Genomic DNA, 12,104 nt, shown 5'->3' with positions numbered 1-12,104 from the left:
TGAGATAGGCTTCCCTGAACTCACAACTCTCCTGCTTTCGTATCTCAAGAGCAGGCTTACAGGCTGCTGCACTGCACCAGACTAAGAGTCCCTCTCTCAGTTCTAGAGAACCTAGTGTGGGAAGCCAGGGCTATTGTCTCCAGCTCTGCTAAGTGGGTTTTCAGTAAACAAACTAGGAGTCTGATCTTTATTTCACTATTAATATAATATCATGTTGCCACTGCCTTGGATCCCTCCAAAATCTGGTTTCTTGACCCTAACCTAGAAGAGTTTTCACTACTCCCAGAGGCCTTAGTGATAGAAATGAGTGGAGTTTCAGAACTATTGGGCATCCCTGTTCAGAAAGTCAGTGCTCAAACCTGATGTTGGTAGGGAAAGGATACATCTCCTGCCTCAAGTGGCCTCTTCCGTTGCACCTGCATGGACTGTATGTTTAATATATAAACTGACATACTTTTAAACAAGACCATTTTTTTCTTTTAAAATATCTAGACATGCATTATAGCTGTAACCTGTCAGTTACAGTGAATTCATGGACCATATAAGTCATTTGCATATATTTGCAAATTCTCCTGAATTTTGATGGATGGCAGGGAGAATGTGGAGAGGAAAAGAACCGCTCATCATAACTGTCCAGCTTTGTGTGCAGACCCTGCTGCTTCACATCTAACTCATTTACACTGGTCCTCTGTGAACATATTAAGTTGCTATTTAGGAGATAAAGAGACCAAGGACCTCATGTATGATTGAACAATTCAAGCACTGTGGCGTGTGCCTGCACACCCTTGAGCTGCTAGGGCAGGAGGATCGTGAGTTTGAAGCTAGCCTAGATTCCATGAGACTCTATCTCAAAAAATACATTTTATAAATTTTTAATTCAACCCTTACTGTGCATTAGGGTATCCTTAATGCAAGGATCAAGGGGCGAACAAAAAAAGTATGATAGCTAGCGTGTTTGTAAGAAGTTTGTTTTATTTATATTTTTTTATTTTTCTTTTTGACACAGAATCTCATGTAGCCCTGACTGGCCTCAAACTTGCTACTGACCTTGAACTTCTGATTCTCTTGTCTCTTCCTCCTCCTGAGTTCTGGGATTGCAGACAAGTGCTACCATGCATGGTTTCTGCATGTTTGTAAGAATTCTTTATGGAATAATGTCAAATACTAATTCTTGATGGCTTACTGAGTGTCTGGTGCTTTACCCCTAGTTTACGTCTAAATCTCTCCAGAAGCTATGAAATAGATTGAAGGAACTGGCTCATATGAGCCTGGGGATAGTCAAGTCCCAAATCTTCAGGGTGGGTTGCAGGATGGAAATCCAGGCGGCAGGTCTATGCTGTAGAATTCCTTCTTCTCTGGGAGACTTCCACTTTTTCAAAGTGCTCAACTGATTGAAGGAGCATCACGAACCTTATCAAAGATCATTTCCTTAAGTCAATCAAATGCAAATGTTAATCTATAAAATACCTTTACAACAACATCTGACCCAGTGTCTGAGCAGTGTCAACAGGGCAGGCTAACACATAAAATTGAACATCACAGGACAAACATGTCCCTCAATTACAAATGAAGAAGCTTAGGCTCAGCGAGGTTGCTAATTTGTTCATCAAACCACATAAGTCAATGAAACTTTAGCACACATGCTCTGCTTCCCAAGCTCTGGTTCCTATAGGAACCGTGCCTGGGCCTGGTACATTTTGGCTCCAGGCAAAGTCTTTTTAAAAAGGCTGCTAAGCTGGAGTCACATGGATCTGACTTACCTCCTGTGTGACAGAACTAAGAGGAAGAAAACTGTGTCAGTTCATCTCCACACCTGTATCAAATACCTGAGGTAATCTGTTTACAAACAGGTTACCTTGCTCACAGTTCTAGAAGTTTCCTTTGCTGGCCTTGTTGCATTGGGTTTTTGGTAGTACATCATGGTAGGGTGTGTGTGTTGAGCAAAAAACACTCACTTCATGGCTAAAAAGTGAAAGAGAGAAATAGAAAGAGGCTGAGATCTCACACTCCCTCAGTTTCTGCCACCTCCCACTAGCATGAGGCTGGAGACCAAGCCTTCAATACCTGGGCCTTTGAGAAACCATAGCAATAATATGTACAAAACAAACATTTTAAAGACACCGAACATCTGATCGTAAACAAGAGTGATCTCTGAGAGATGCCCCATGACTGGCCCAATTCAACTAGACAGGGGCAATCCAGGCAGATCCTAGTTTCTCAAGCTGAGAAGACAGTGATAGGTATACGGAGGTCATGGTAGTTAGAGTCTGTGCCAGAGAAGGGAGCTGTATGGAGAGAACATTCCAGAAACGTCCAGAGATTCTTCCTGAGACGGCACCTAACATCCCATCAGCATGTGTAGAGGATATGGTAAGAGTCACCCAACAAGGGTAGGGGTAAGGAGGAAAGCTTCCCAGAGATCACCTGCGATCAGAGTAGAAACCATCAGAATTTATGCAGCGCAGGGTAGATCATGTGGACATAGTCTCTCAGTGATCTGGCAAAGTTAACAGTAGACTACCATCTCTCTGACTCTATCTTATAAACCTTAAAATCAAGTTTGAAAGGAAGTTTCCAAATAACTGACCCAGAATAGAATTCCAAAATAGTTCCGATGGTACAAAAGTGCTTTGCACCAAGAGGGCGGCACCCACAGAGTCTAGTCCAGACATCCAGGTGCTGAGGTCTGAAGGTGGTTTCTCCTCGAAGGTTCCTGTGCTGAAACTAGAGAGGAAAAGAACTGATCGTCATATCTGTTTTGTGCTCAGACTGCTGCTTCATGTGCGACTTGGTCTCTCCTCAGTTGCTATTTAGGAGATAAGGAGAGACTGAGGAGGTCTATTTAAGAGGGGCCAGTGGGACTCCCATTAGGAAGGAACTGGTGCCAGTTTAGGACTAGGTTAGGTCTCAGGGGCTGAAACAGTTACCACGAGAAGGAGGTTACAAAGCCAGGCCACCCCATGTGCTTGGTTTCTTCACATGATACTCACCCACGCCCACCTTGTGAAACCATCTGCCATGTATGACACCACAAGAAGTAACCAGGTACCAAACAACTACAAGCAAAAATAAACCTCATCTCCTCAGGAAGTGCCCCATCTCAGATATTTTGTTGTAGTTACAAAAAGTAATTGTTCCAGAGGACTGTCCTCAACAGGCAGACACAAAGACACCATCTCTCCAAGCTTGGTTGCACCAACTTGCCTAGGATCATCATAGCTAAGCTTGTTGACTGTTAGGTTTGGCAAGAAAGGCAGGGCAGGGAAAAGTTGGCCATACTTCCCAACCAACCAGTCAGCCTTAGTTGCACAAGGGGAAGGGCCAAGGGTATATAAACTGAGGAGGCTTGGAGAGGGTCTCTTGCCATTTTGTGCAGCTATGGGAAAACCTGGATGGAGTCTTTCCAGTGAGGCCTGAGGAGGGGAGCACTGATACTCCTATAAGTAAACCCTCACCAATGTTCTGTAAGTAAGCCCAATAAGCTCACTGGTTTCCCGGACTGTAGTTTGGTGAAATTGAACCTTGATTTGTTGTAGGGACCAAGGGAGGAGGGGGCTGGACATCCTCTGCTCCTCCCAGAAGGAATTTTAGCAATACTAATAAAAAACACCAGGCATGCAGAGAAGTAGGAAAATGTGACAGAGGGAAAAATCAAGTAATCAAAGATGACATAGATGATACAATAAGAAGAAAGCATGTAGTCAGTAATTACACCTGTGTTCCATGTGTTCATAAAATTGAGGGAATGTAGAAACATGGGAAATTCTAAGAGAATGACAATATCTGAGATGGACAATACACCAGATGTTATTAAACAAATTCTGTAAAGGAGAAATTCATGAACTTGAAAGCATAGTAAAAAAAAAAAAAAAGATAAATTTAAGACAGAGAAAAGCAATGAAACATTAGATAGCACCTGTGAGCCGTGAGACATTTCAAAGTAGCCTGACACAGACGTGAGGAGTCCCTAGATCCAGAAAACTAAAAACCAAGGGAAATCTCAGTTCAAAGGTTCCATGAAAATTCCATAGCTAACACCATCTTTTATGGTGAAGGAATGAATGTCAGGAAGGAATATGGCTAAGGAAGGACTACTCCTGAGGGCTAGAAGGAAAACTAGAGCAGTCATAACTTGGTTCAGAATTATACTGGAGGGTCTGACTACATAAATAGACAAAAGGAGAGGGAGGGAGGGACGGGGGAACAGAGGAAAGAAGAGACTGGGGAAGCGGGAGGGAGGGTGGGAAGAAGGAAAGGGGGGAGAAAGTGTGGAAAGAAGAGAGGAAGAGAATGAGGGAGGGATGAGGGAAGTGGAAGGGAGGAAGAAGATGAGGGAGTGAGGAGGAAGCAAGAGAAAGCTAATTAATACAGCATCCATAAGCTAAAGAATGAACCACATATATTCAATCCATGCACCATATATAAAAAGTAGTTAAAATCTAACAGAGATCTGAGTGTACAGAAAGCTGGACTGGGGAGATGGCTCAGTGAGTAAAGAGCCTGTGTAAGCATGAGGACCAGAGTTCATATCCCAAGAGACCATGTAAAGGCCTGGTGGGCATGACAGCCTAGTTCTAACCCCAGTGCCAAATTGGTGAGCTTTGGGTTCAAGTGAGAGACCCTGGCTCAACATATATGGCAGTGAGCAATTGAGGAAGATACCTGTAGTCAACCTCTGGCCTCCACCCGAATGTGCATAGGTGTGCAGCTATACTCGCACACACGTGCTCATATACCAGCAAACACATATGCGTACCACACACATACATATGTAAAAAAAATCTGAAATTACAAAACTTGTAGAAGCATTTAAAGGAGAAAATCTTTGTGACTCTGAATTAAGCACCAACTTCTTACATATAACACTATAAAAAACAAGCACCTCATGAAACAAAAACAAACTGAGGTCTTTACAGCCACATAAGTAAAAATGATAAATTGTATTTTCAATTGCAAGTTCTGCACAGGAAAAGAATGAAATTGAATATAGATTCAGCAATGGCCACATTGGTCTGAGGCTGCTTCCAGCCTGCTGAGCTGGCCGCTGTCTGACGTTCAAGTTAGTGATTCCAGGGACTCAGTCACCTGGAGGGTGAAGTGGGTGGCAATGGAGAGACATTTGCTGATGGTGCAGAAGTGTTATGGGTGGAGAGAGCAGAACAGAGGGAAGCACTTAAGACAGAGCAAAAGGAACAGGCTGACCGAACAAACACGAAGGCAGATCACATTTTACAGGGCAGAGCAGAGGGGCAGAAGCAGAGATCACGTAGGTTCTACATCGTTTAAGGAGTACAAAGTGATGGGTTTCTGTCAGTCATGAAAGAAAAAGATTTTCTGTAGGAGTGAAATTAATGAAAGTGTTTCAGAAAATTATCCAGTTAGCAATGGTCCTCAAAAGAAAGACCAAAGAGTTTAGCTTTGGCCTCAGAAACAGAGGGAAAAAGATACAGTGAAACGTTCTCTGCAAGAGACTGGGTGCACACTAATAATCTTTCTCCCCAGACTCTGGTAATATTTGCACCAGTGCCTTTATTTGACTCTGCATTCAAAAAGGTGATTTTCTCAGCTACAGAAAAATGAGCCAAGATCCATCTGAATCAATAGTTCTCAGTCTGACTCCCAAGAATGGCTGTAGCAGGATCCCTTAGCAACTGTGCAAAATTCATTTCCATTGCTGTGATAAAATATCCTGACATAAAGCAACTTAGGGGAGAAAGGGTTTATTTCAGCTCACAATCCCAGGTTACAGCCCATCGTAGCAGAGAAATGAAGGCAGCAGGAACTTAGCTACTCATACACACCACAGTCAAGAGCAGAGAGATTGCATGCATGCCTGCTGCTCAGCTCGCTTTCTTTGCTCTTATTCAGTCCAGGCTCTAGCCCATGAAATGGTGCTGCCCACATTCAGTGAACCCACCTCAATGAACTCAGTTAAGAAAAATCCCTCACTGGCATGTCCACAAGCTAGCCTAGTCTAATAATTCCTTATTGAAACTCTCTTCCCAGGTCATTCTATTGTGTCAAACTGACACTTGAAACTAACCCTCACAGCAGCTTACTAGAGATGTACATTATCCATCCCTGTCTAAGTGGAGTGCAGCACTCTGTCTCAGCAGCCTTGCCCAAGAAGATGGACACTCATCCTGAAGGCCGAGAATCACTGGACTATGCCAGCCATGGCAACCCCATTCCCTTGTGCAGGGATTTTATTACGGTTAAGAACTCATCTTTTAGATACCAAGGAAATATAAGAGGAGGTATGCTAAATGATTCTAACAGGGGATGGTCTCTCTGACACAAAATGATACTGCGACTTTGGGCTGTAGCTGTTTGGACATGTGATGTCTAGAGCTACAGTGGCCATATTGTTGCTATGAGGAGGAAGACCTGCTAACTGCAGAGCAAAACAATGACATGTTGGACCAAGGAATTAACCAACCGTGGTGTTACCTTGCCTCTAGGATGACTGGCTATGTGAGGAGGTGAACCCCACTTTGAGTAAGATTTGCTGTTTCTTGTACCTGAAAGCACCCCACAGTCCAAAGCATCTCCTGCTCTTCCCCATTATGTTACAGAAAAAACAAATTTGGATGGATAATTATTCAGAAATAGTGAAAAAAAATTGGGACACACATCTTAACCTACTCACCAGAACCTTTGAGAGCTGTATCTTCTAATGTACTTTTTAGTCTTATTGCCTTATATGTATTACTTCAATGAATATTCTTCTCACAGTTATTGCCAAAGCATATTTAATGATAGATCCAAGTACATCACAAACCTCTCCTGTTGTCAATACACAATCTACCCAAGACAAGATTCTCAGTGACTAAAGAATATTTTGGGGAACTGAAGAGCGAGCTCAGTAAGTAAAGTGTATGCCTTGTAAGCATGAGGACCTGAGTTTGATTCCAAGAACCCACATAAAAAGTGGGGCATGATAACTCCATGACTGTAATCCCAGTACTGTGGAGGTAGAGACAGGTGAATCCCTAAGGGCTCACTAGACAGCCAGCCTAGTATACTTGGCAAGTCCCAGGCCAATGAGAGATTCTGACTCAAAGAAACAAGGTGGACACTTGAAGAACAGAACCAAGGTTGTTCTCTGGCCTTCATGTGCAAAGCACACATGTGAATGCCTGCCCCCATACATATGTATACATGCAAATACATGAACATAAACACACACAAAGGATATTGAGGAACAATGTTCAGAGGAGTGGCTGTTCTTGATGCCAGGTTTGGTGAACTGAAGTTATACACACACTTGACTGTTCCTTAATACTTCGTCATGGCCTGACTGCTTACATATCCACCTGGTTCCTGACATCTCACACTGTGTGTTAAGTGACCATATGACACAGGCAGACCTCCTTCCCAGATTGCTTTTCTGAGGAGTGAAACACTGAAGCAGAGGCATGGATGGACGCCCACACACCGAGGAAACTGGAAGCATTCTCTGCTGTGTCTCACAACCCAGCAACCCACATTGCCTGGCTTTGGAATAATCATAAGATAGGGCAGGAAGCTGGATGAAGGGCCAAATAGACACATTTCTTTGTACAGCATCTTGGCTTAACTTCAGACAGCCTTTTGACCACTAAGCCCTAGAGTGCTTGACTATAGAAAGCAGATGGGTTTGTCATCGTGCCCCAACAGGAAGCTAGAGCTTTATGGGACTGACAGTAGAACGCTTCCAAAATCAACTGGCCTCCGCTGAGAATTCCCCATCATCTGTCAAAGGCAGTTGTGTCCCTTGAATCCTACCCTCAAAGAGAAAAAGAGGGAAAAGCATGCCTTGGAGAAACCAAAGGCAGACGGCACAGGATTCTGGGGATTAAGACCAATCTCTTCCTTCCACTGTGCTCAGTCATTAGAAAAGGCAGAAGCATATGGATCCCAGATGTTCCTGGCCATCTCTCTGGTCTGCCCCAGAGCTCAGAGCAGGTCAGGAGAGAAGGTACCCCATGCAACTAACCAGGAACAGGAAGGAAATTGGCTCCCGGGAAGAACTGAAAACCCAAGTTTCTTTAACAGGGTTTGAGTCAAGAATTCTGTGATCCCCCTTACTTCCCTTGGCCATTCCTTCCTTGTGGTGGTGGAGAGAGGAAAACCTGCATCCGGTCACTGAGTGGCACTTGAGTTATCCATTTGACAGCCTCCCCTCATGAATGCTTTGGGGTCCAGATGAAACCTCTGTGAGCTTGCCTGGGTCTAGATGTGAGGAGCCTGGTGCTTCTTTCCCTACAACTGGCTACCAGAAAGTGGGAAAGGGCAATTGGTCACATGGTTTTAAACAGCTTTGTGGCAGAAACACTATTGTGCACTTACCAAGGTCAATTTCCCAGAATCCTTTGCAGGTAGGTGGGGCCATATGACCAGGTTCTGGCCAATGAATAGAGGCACACATGACAGCTGTCATTTCCTGTCCAAAGCAAAGTCCCCTCTTCTCACTGTTCTTTTCTGTGTACTGGTCTTATACATAGAATCCAGGTGAGAGCCCCAAAGTGCTGGATGATGATGGAGCCACAGAAGCAAGATGCTCAGGCCAGGGCAGTGAGATGGCTTAAAAGGGTAAAGGCCTTTGCTGCCAAGCCTAAGGACCTGAGCTCAATCCTAAGGATCCACATAGTAGTCAGTAGACTGAGACTCCCACCAGCTGTCTGACCTACACACACACGCATGCACGCATGCATAAATGCATGCTCACACACAATAATAATAATAACTTTTAAATGTCCAAATCCCCGAGTAATTGTTCAGGAAATCCCTTGCCTGACAGGAACTATCACATTAGATTTTTCCATTAATGAAAGGTAAAAATTTCATCATGGGAAGCCACTCTGGAGCCTGGCTCAATGTTAAATATTATTTACCCTATCTGATTCAGGCTACACATAAATCCTTGATCAAGCTATTGAGAGACTATCTGGGACCTAGAAAGGAAAGGAAAGAACTTCGGGTTGGCCAATAAATTTAGAACGCTAGCTCAGATGTCCAGGTGGCCCACTTATTACCATACAGTGGCTTCCCTCAATGCACTAGTGATGGGGATGAAATCTCTGCGAGCTTGCCTGGGTCCACCCATGAGCGGTCAGGCTCCTCTCTCTGCGGCTGCTGTCAGTATCAGAACTGATAGACAAGGAGACATAGCAACCAGTGTAGGGACCCCAGGGTCCAGAAGAAATGAGACCAGACCAACCACCTCCAAAAACACGTCTCTTTTTTGGAGAAAGGCAACCATGTATAGGTATCTCAAAGCACCTTTCCCATCTGCACTTCCACTGCCACTGGATGACTCTGTAACTGACAGCTGGTGAGCGTAGTCAGAGCTGGGGAACATGTGCCAGATTAACTTCAATTTGCACTGGCTCAGTAATTAACCTGAGAGATTGTTTTCCAGATGTTTTTAGTGTGACATGAGCTCTATGAAATTCTTTTAAAATATATTTGTATTTATTCTTTGAGAACTTTATACATATATACAATGTATTTTTATCATATTCACCCCAACTTGCCCCTTCAGACCCCTCTCAGACCCATTCCCTGCCATGTCCCCCTCCCAACTTTATGTCCTCTTTTTTAACCCACTGAATGCAATTAACGGTACCTATATATGCATGGATAGGGGCCATCCACTTGAGCATGGGCAGCCTGCAGGACTACATCCTTGAAGAAAACTGACTAGAGGTGGGGCTCCTGAGCCCCTCCCCTCTCCATGCTGGAATGTGGACTGGCTTGATCTTGTGCAGGTCTTGCGCAAACACCCACATCTGCTGTAGTTCATGAGTGCAGCGGTTCTTCTTGTCCAGAAGACACTGTGTCACACCCGTCCTCCCCAGCCTTTGACTTTAGGTATCTTTCCACACCCTCTTCCACTATGTTCCCTAAGCCTTCAGGGAAGAATGTGTGGTATAGATGCCTCACTTATGGGTGAGCGCTCCATAGACATCTATTCTCTGCACTTTGACCAGTTGTGGGTCACTGTATTACTTCCTATTTACTTTAGAAAGAAACTTCTTTCATAAGAGATGAGAGTTACATTAATAGGTAGTTAATTAATCTATAGAATATTTAGAAGGCAGTTTGATACTAAGTCCATTTAGGAAATTAAAAAGGGAATCATTTCTCCCTTAGGGCCTACGACCTCTTCAGCCATAGGTTCTTGGCCAGGTTTATAGTACCAGGAGTGAGTTCTTGCCTGTGGAGCAGTCCTTAAATACAAAAAGAAAATATTTTGTCACCCCCCATAAGATTTATGCCAGGACCGCACCAATGTACACATCTTGCCAAGACAGTCACTGTTGTAGCTCACAAGATTCATAGCTGGGTAAGTCTGTTTATGACTTTTCTCCCCCAGCAGCCTGCATAGCATCTTCTAGCACTATGGGTTCTGGGATCAAACGCAGGTCATCAGGTTTGTATGGTAGATGCCTTTATCTGCAGTCACCTCATCAGCCTGACAAATTCATTTCTTTGCTCTTTTGTGAACTTTTTATTGCACTATAAATTCATAACACAGAGGAAGGAAGGAAGGAAGGAAGGAAGGAAGAAGAAGAAAGAGAGAGAGAAAAAGAGAGAAAGAAAGAAGAGAAAGAAAAATAGAAAAAGAAAGTTAGCTCTGGCTCAGTGGATAGAAGTACTTGGCATGTGGGCCTGACAACCTGAGTTCAATGCTGAAATTCATAGAAAGGTAGAAGGAGAAACTGACTCCACAAAGTTGCCCTCTAAATTCCATATATGCCTTGTGGCATGTGTGCCCACCCACCACCAATAATAAATAAAATAAAATTTAGGCCAGGTGGTACTACACATCTTTAATCACAGTACTCGGGAGGCAAAGGCAGTTAGTTGTAGCTCTGTGGTTTGAGGCTAGCCTGGTCTATATAGGTAGTTCCAGGTGAGCCGGGGCTACATAGAAAGTAAGACACTGTCTCAAAAACAAAAACAAAAACAAAAAAACGAAACAAAAAAAACACACAAAAAACACACATTTACCATTTCTTTATTTCTATTCTCTCTGTCTCTGTCTCTCTCTGTCTCTCTGTCTCTCTGTCTCTCTCTCTGTCTCTCTCTCTCTCTCTTTGTGAGACAGGGTCTCTCTGTAGTCCCAGCTGGCCTGGTGTTCACTCTGTAGGCCAGCTGGCCTCAGTCTCACAAAGATCCACTTGCCTCTGCCTCCCGAGTACTAGAACTAAAAGTGTGCACATCATACCCAGTCATTTTAACCATTTCTAAGTGTGCCATTCATTGACATTAATTATACTCAATGTTACTATGTTTTACAAAACTTGCCCTTCCATAATCCCACACAGAAACTGGACACCATTAAGCACCATCCCTCTCCCTTGCTCCAACCTCTAAACTACTTCCTGCCCATACAAACTTGCCTATTCTGGGTATTTCTTGTAAATGGAAGTGTAAATCATTTGCTGTCTTGTATCTGGTTTATTTAGCATGGTATTCCCAACATTCAGTCATATTACATCCTGCATCAGAGCTCCCTTCCCTTCTGTGACTGAATATCTCACCTTTGTGTGCATATACTATATTTGGTTTCTCTGTTCATTTGTTCATAGACCTTGATCTTGTTTTCACTTTTTGTTTTTGTTTTGAACAGTGCTTCCAGGACACTGAGGAATGGGTATGGGTATCTGTCCAACTCCCTACCTTAATTCTTTGGGACACATACTTAGGGGTGGAATTTCTGGATCATACACTAATTGTATGTTTAGGTTTTTGAGAAGCTGCTGATTTGTATACCCTGGCAAGTCTATAGAATTTTAAAGCTCAGGCTGAATTAAAAAATGAATAGCTGAACTGGATAGATGGCTCGGTGGTTAAGAATACCTCTGCTTTTGCAGAGGACCTAGGTTCAGTTTCCAGCACCCACATGGTAGCTAGCAACCATCCTTAACTACAGTTCTAGGGGATCTGACACCCTCTTCTGGCCTTCATGGCATTGCATAATATGGGTGTATGTACATACATGCAAGAAAAACACTCATACACATAAAAACGAACAACTTAAAAACAAACAACAAAAAATGGAGCAGCTCTTTTCGAGATGTGGGGTGACAAGCTGAGTACTGAAACCTTGATAG

Source organism: Nannospalax galili, unplaced genomic scaffold (genome assembly GCF_000622305.1).
Source record: "Nannospalax galili isolate Female #2095 unplaced genomic scaffold, S.galili_v1.0 scaffold43, whole genome shotgun sequence".
Classification (NCBI taxonomy): Eukaryota; Metazoa; Chordata; class Mammalia; order Rodentia; family Spalacidae; genus Nannospalax; species Nannospalax galili.
This window is presented reverse-complemented; position numbering follows the sequence as displayed.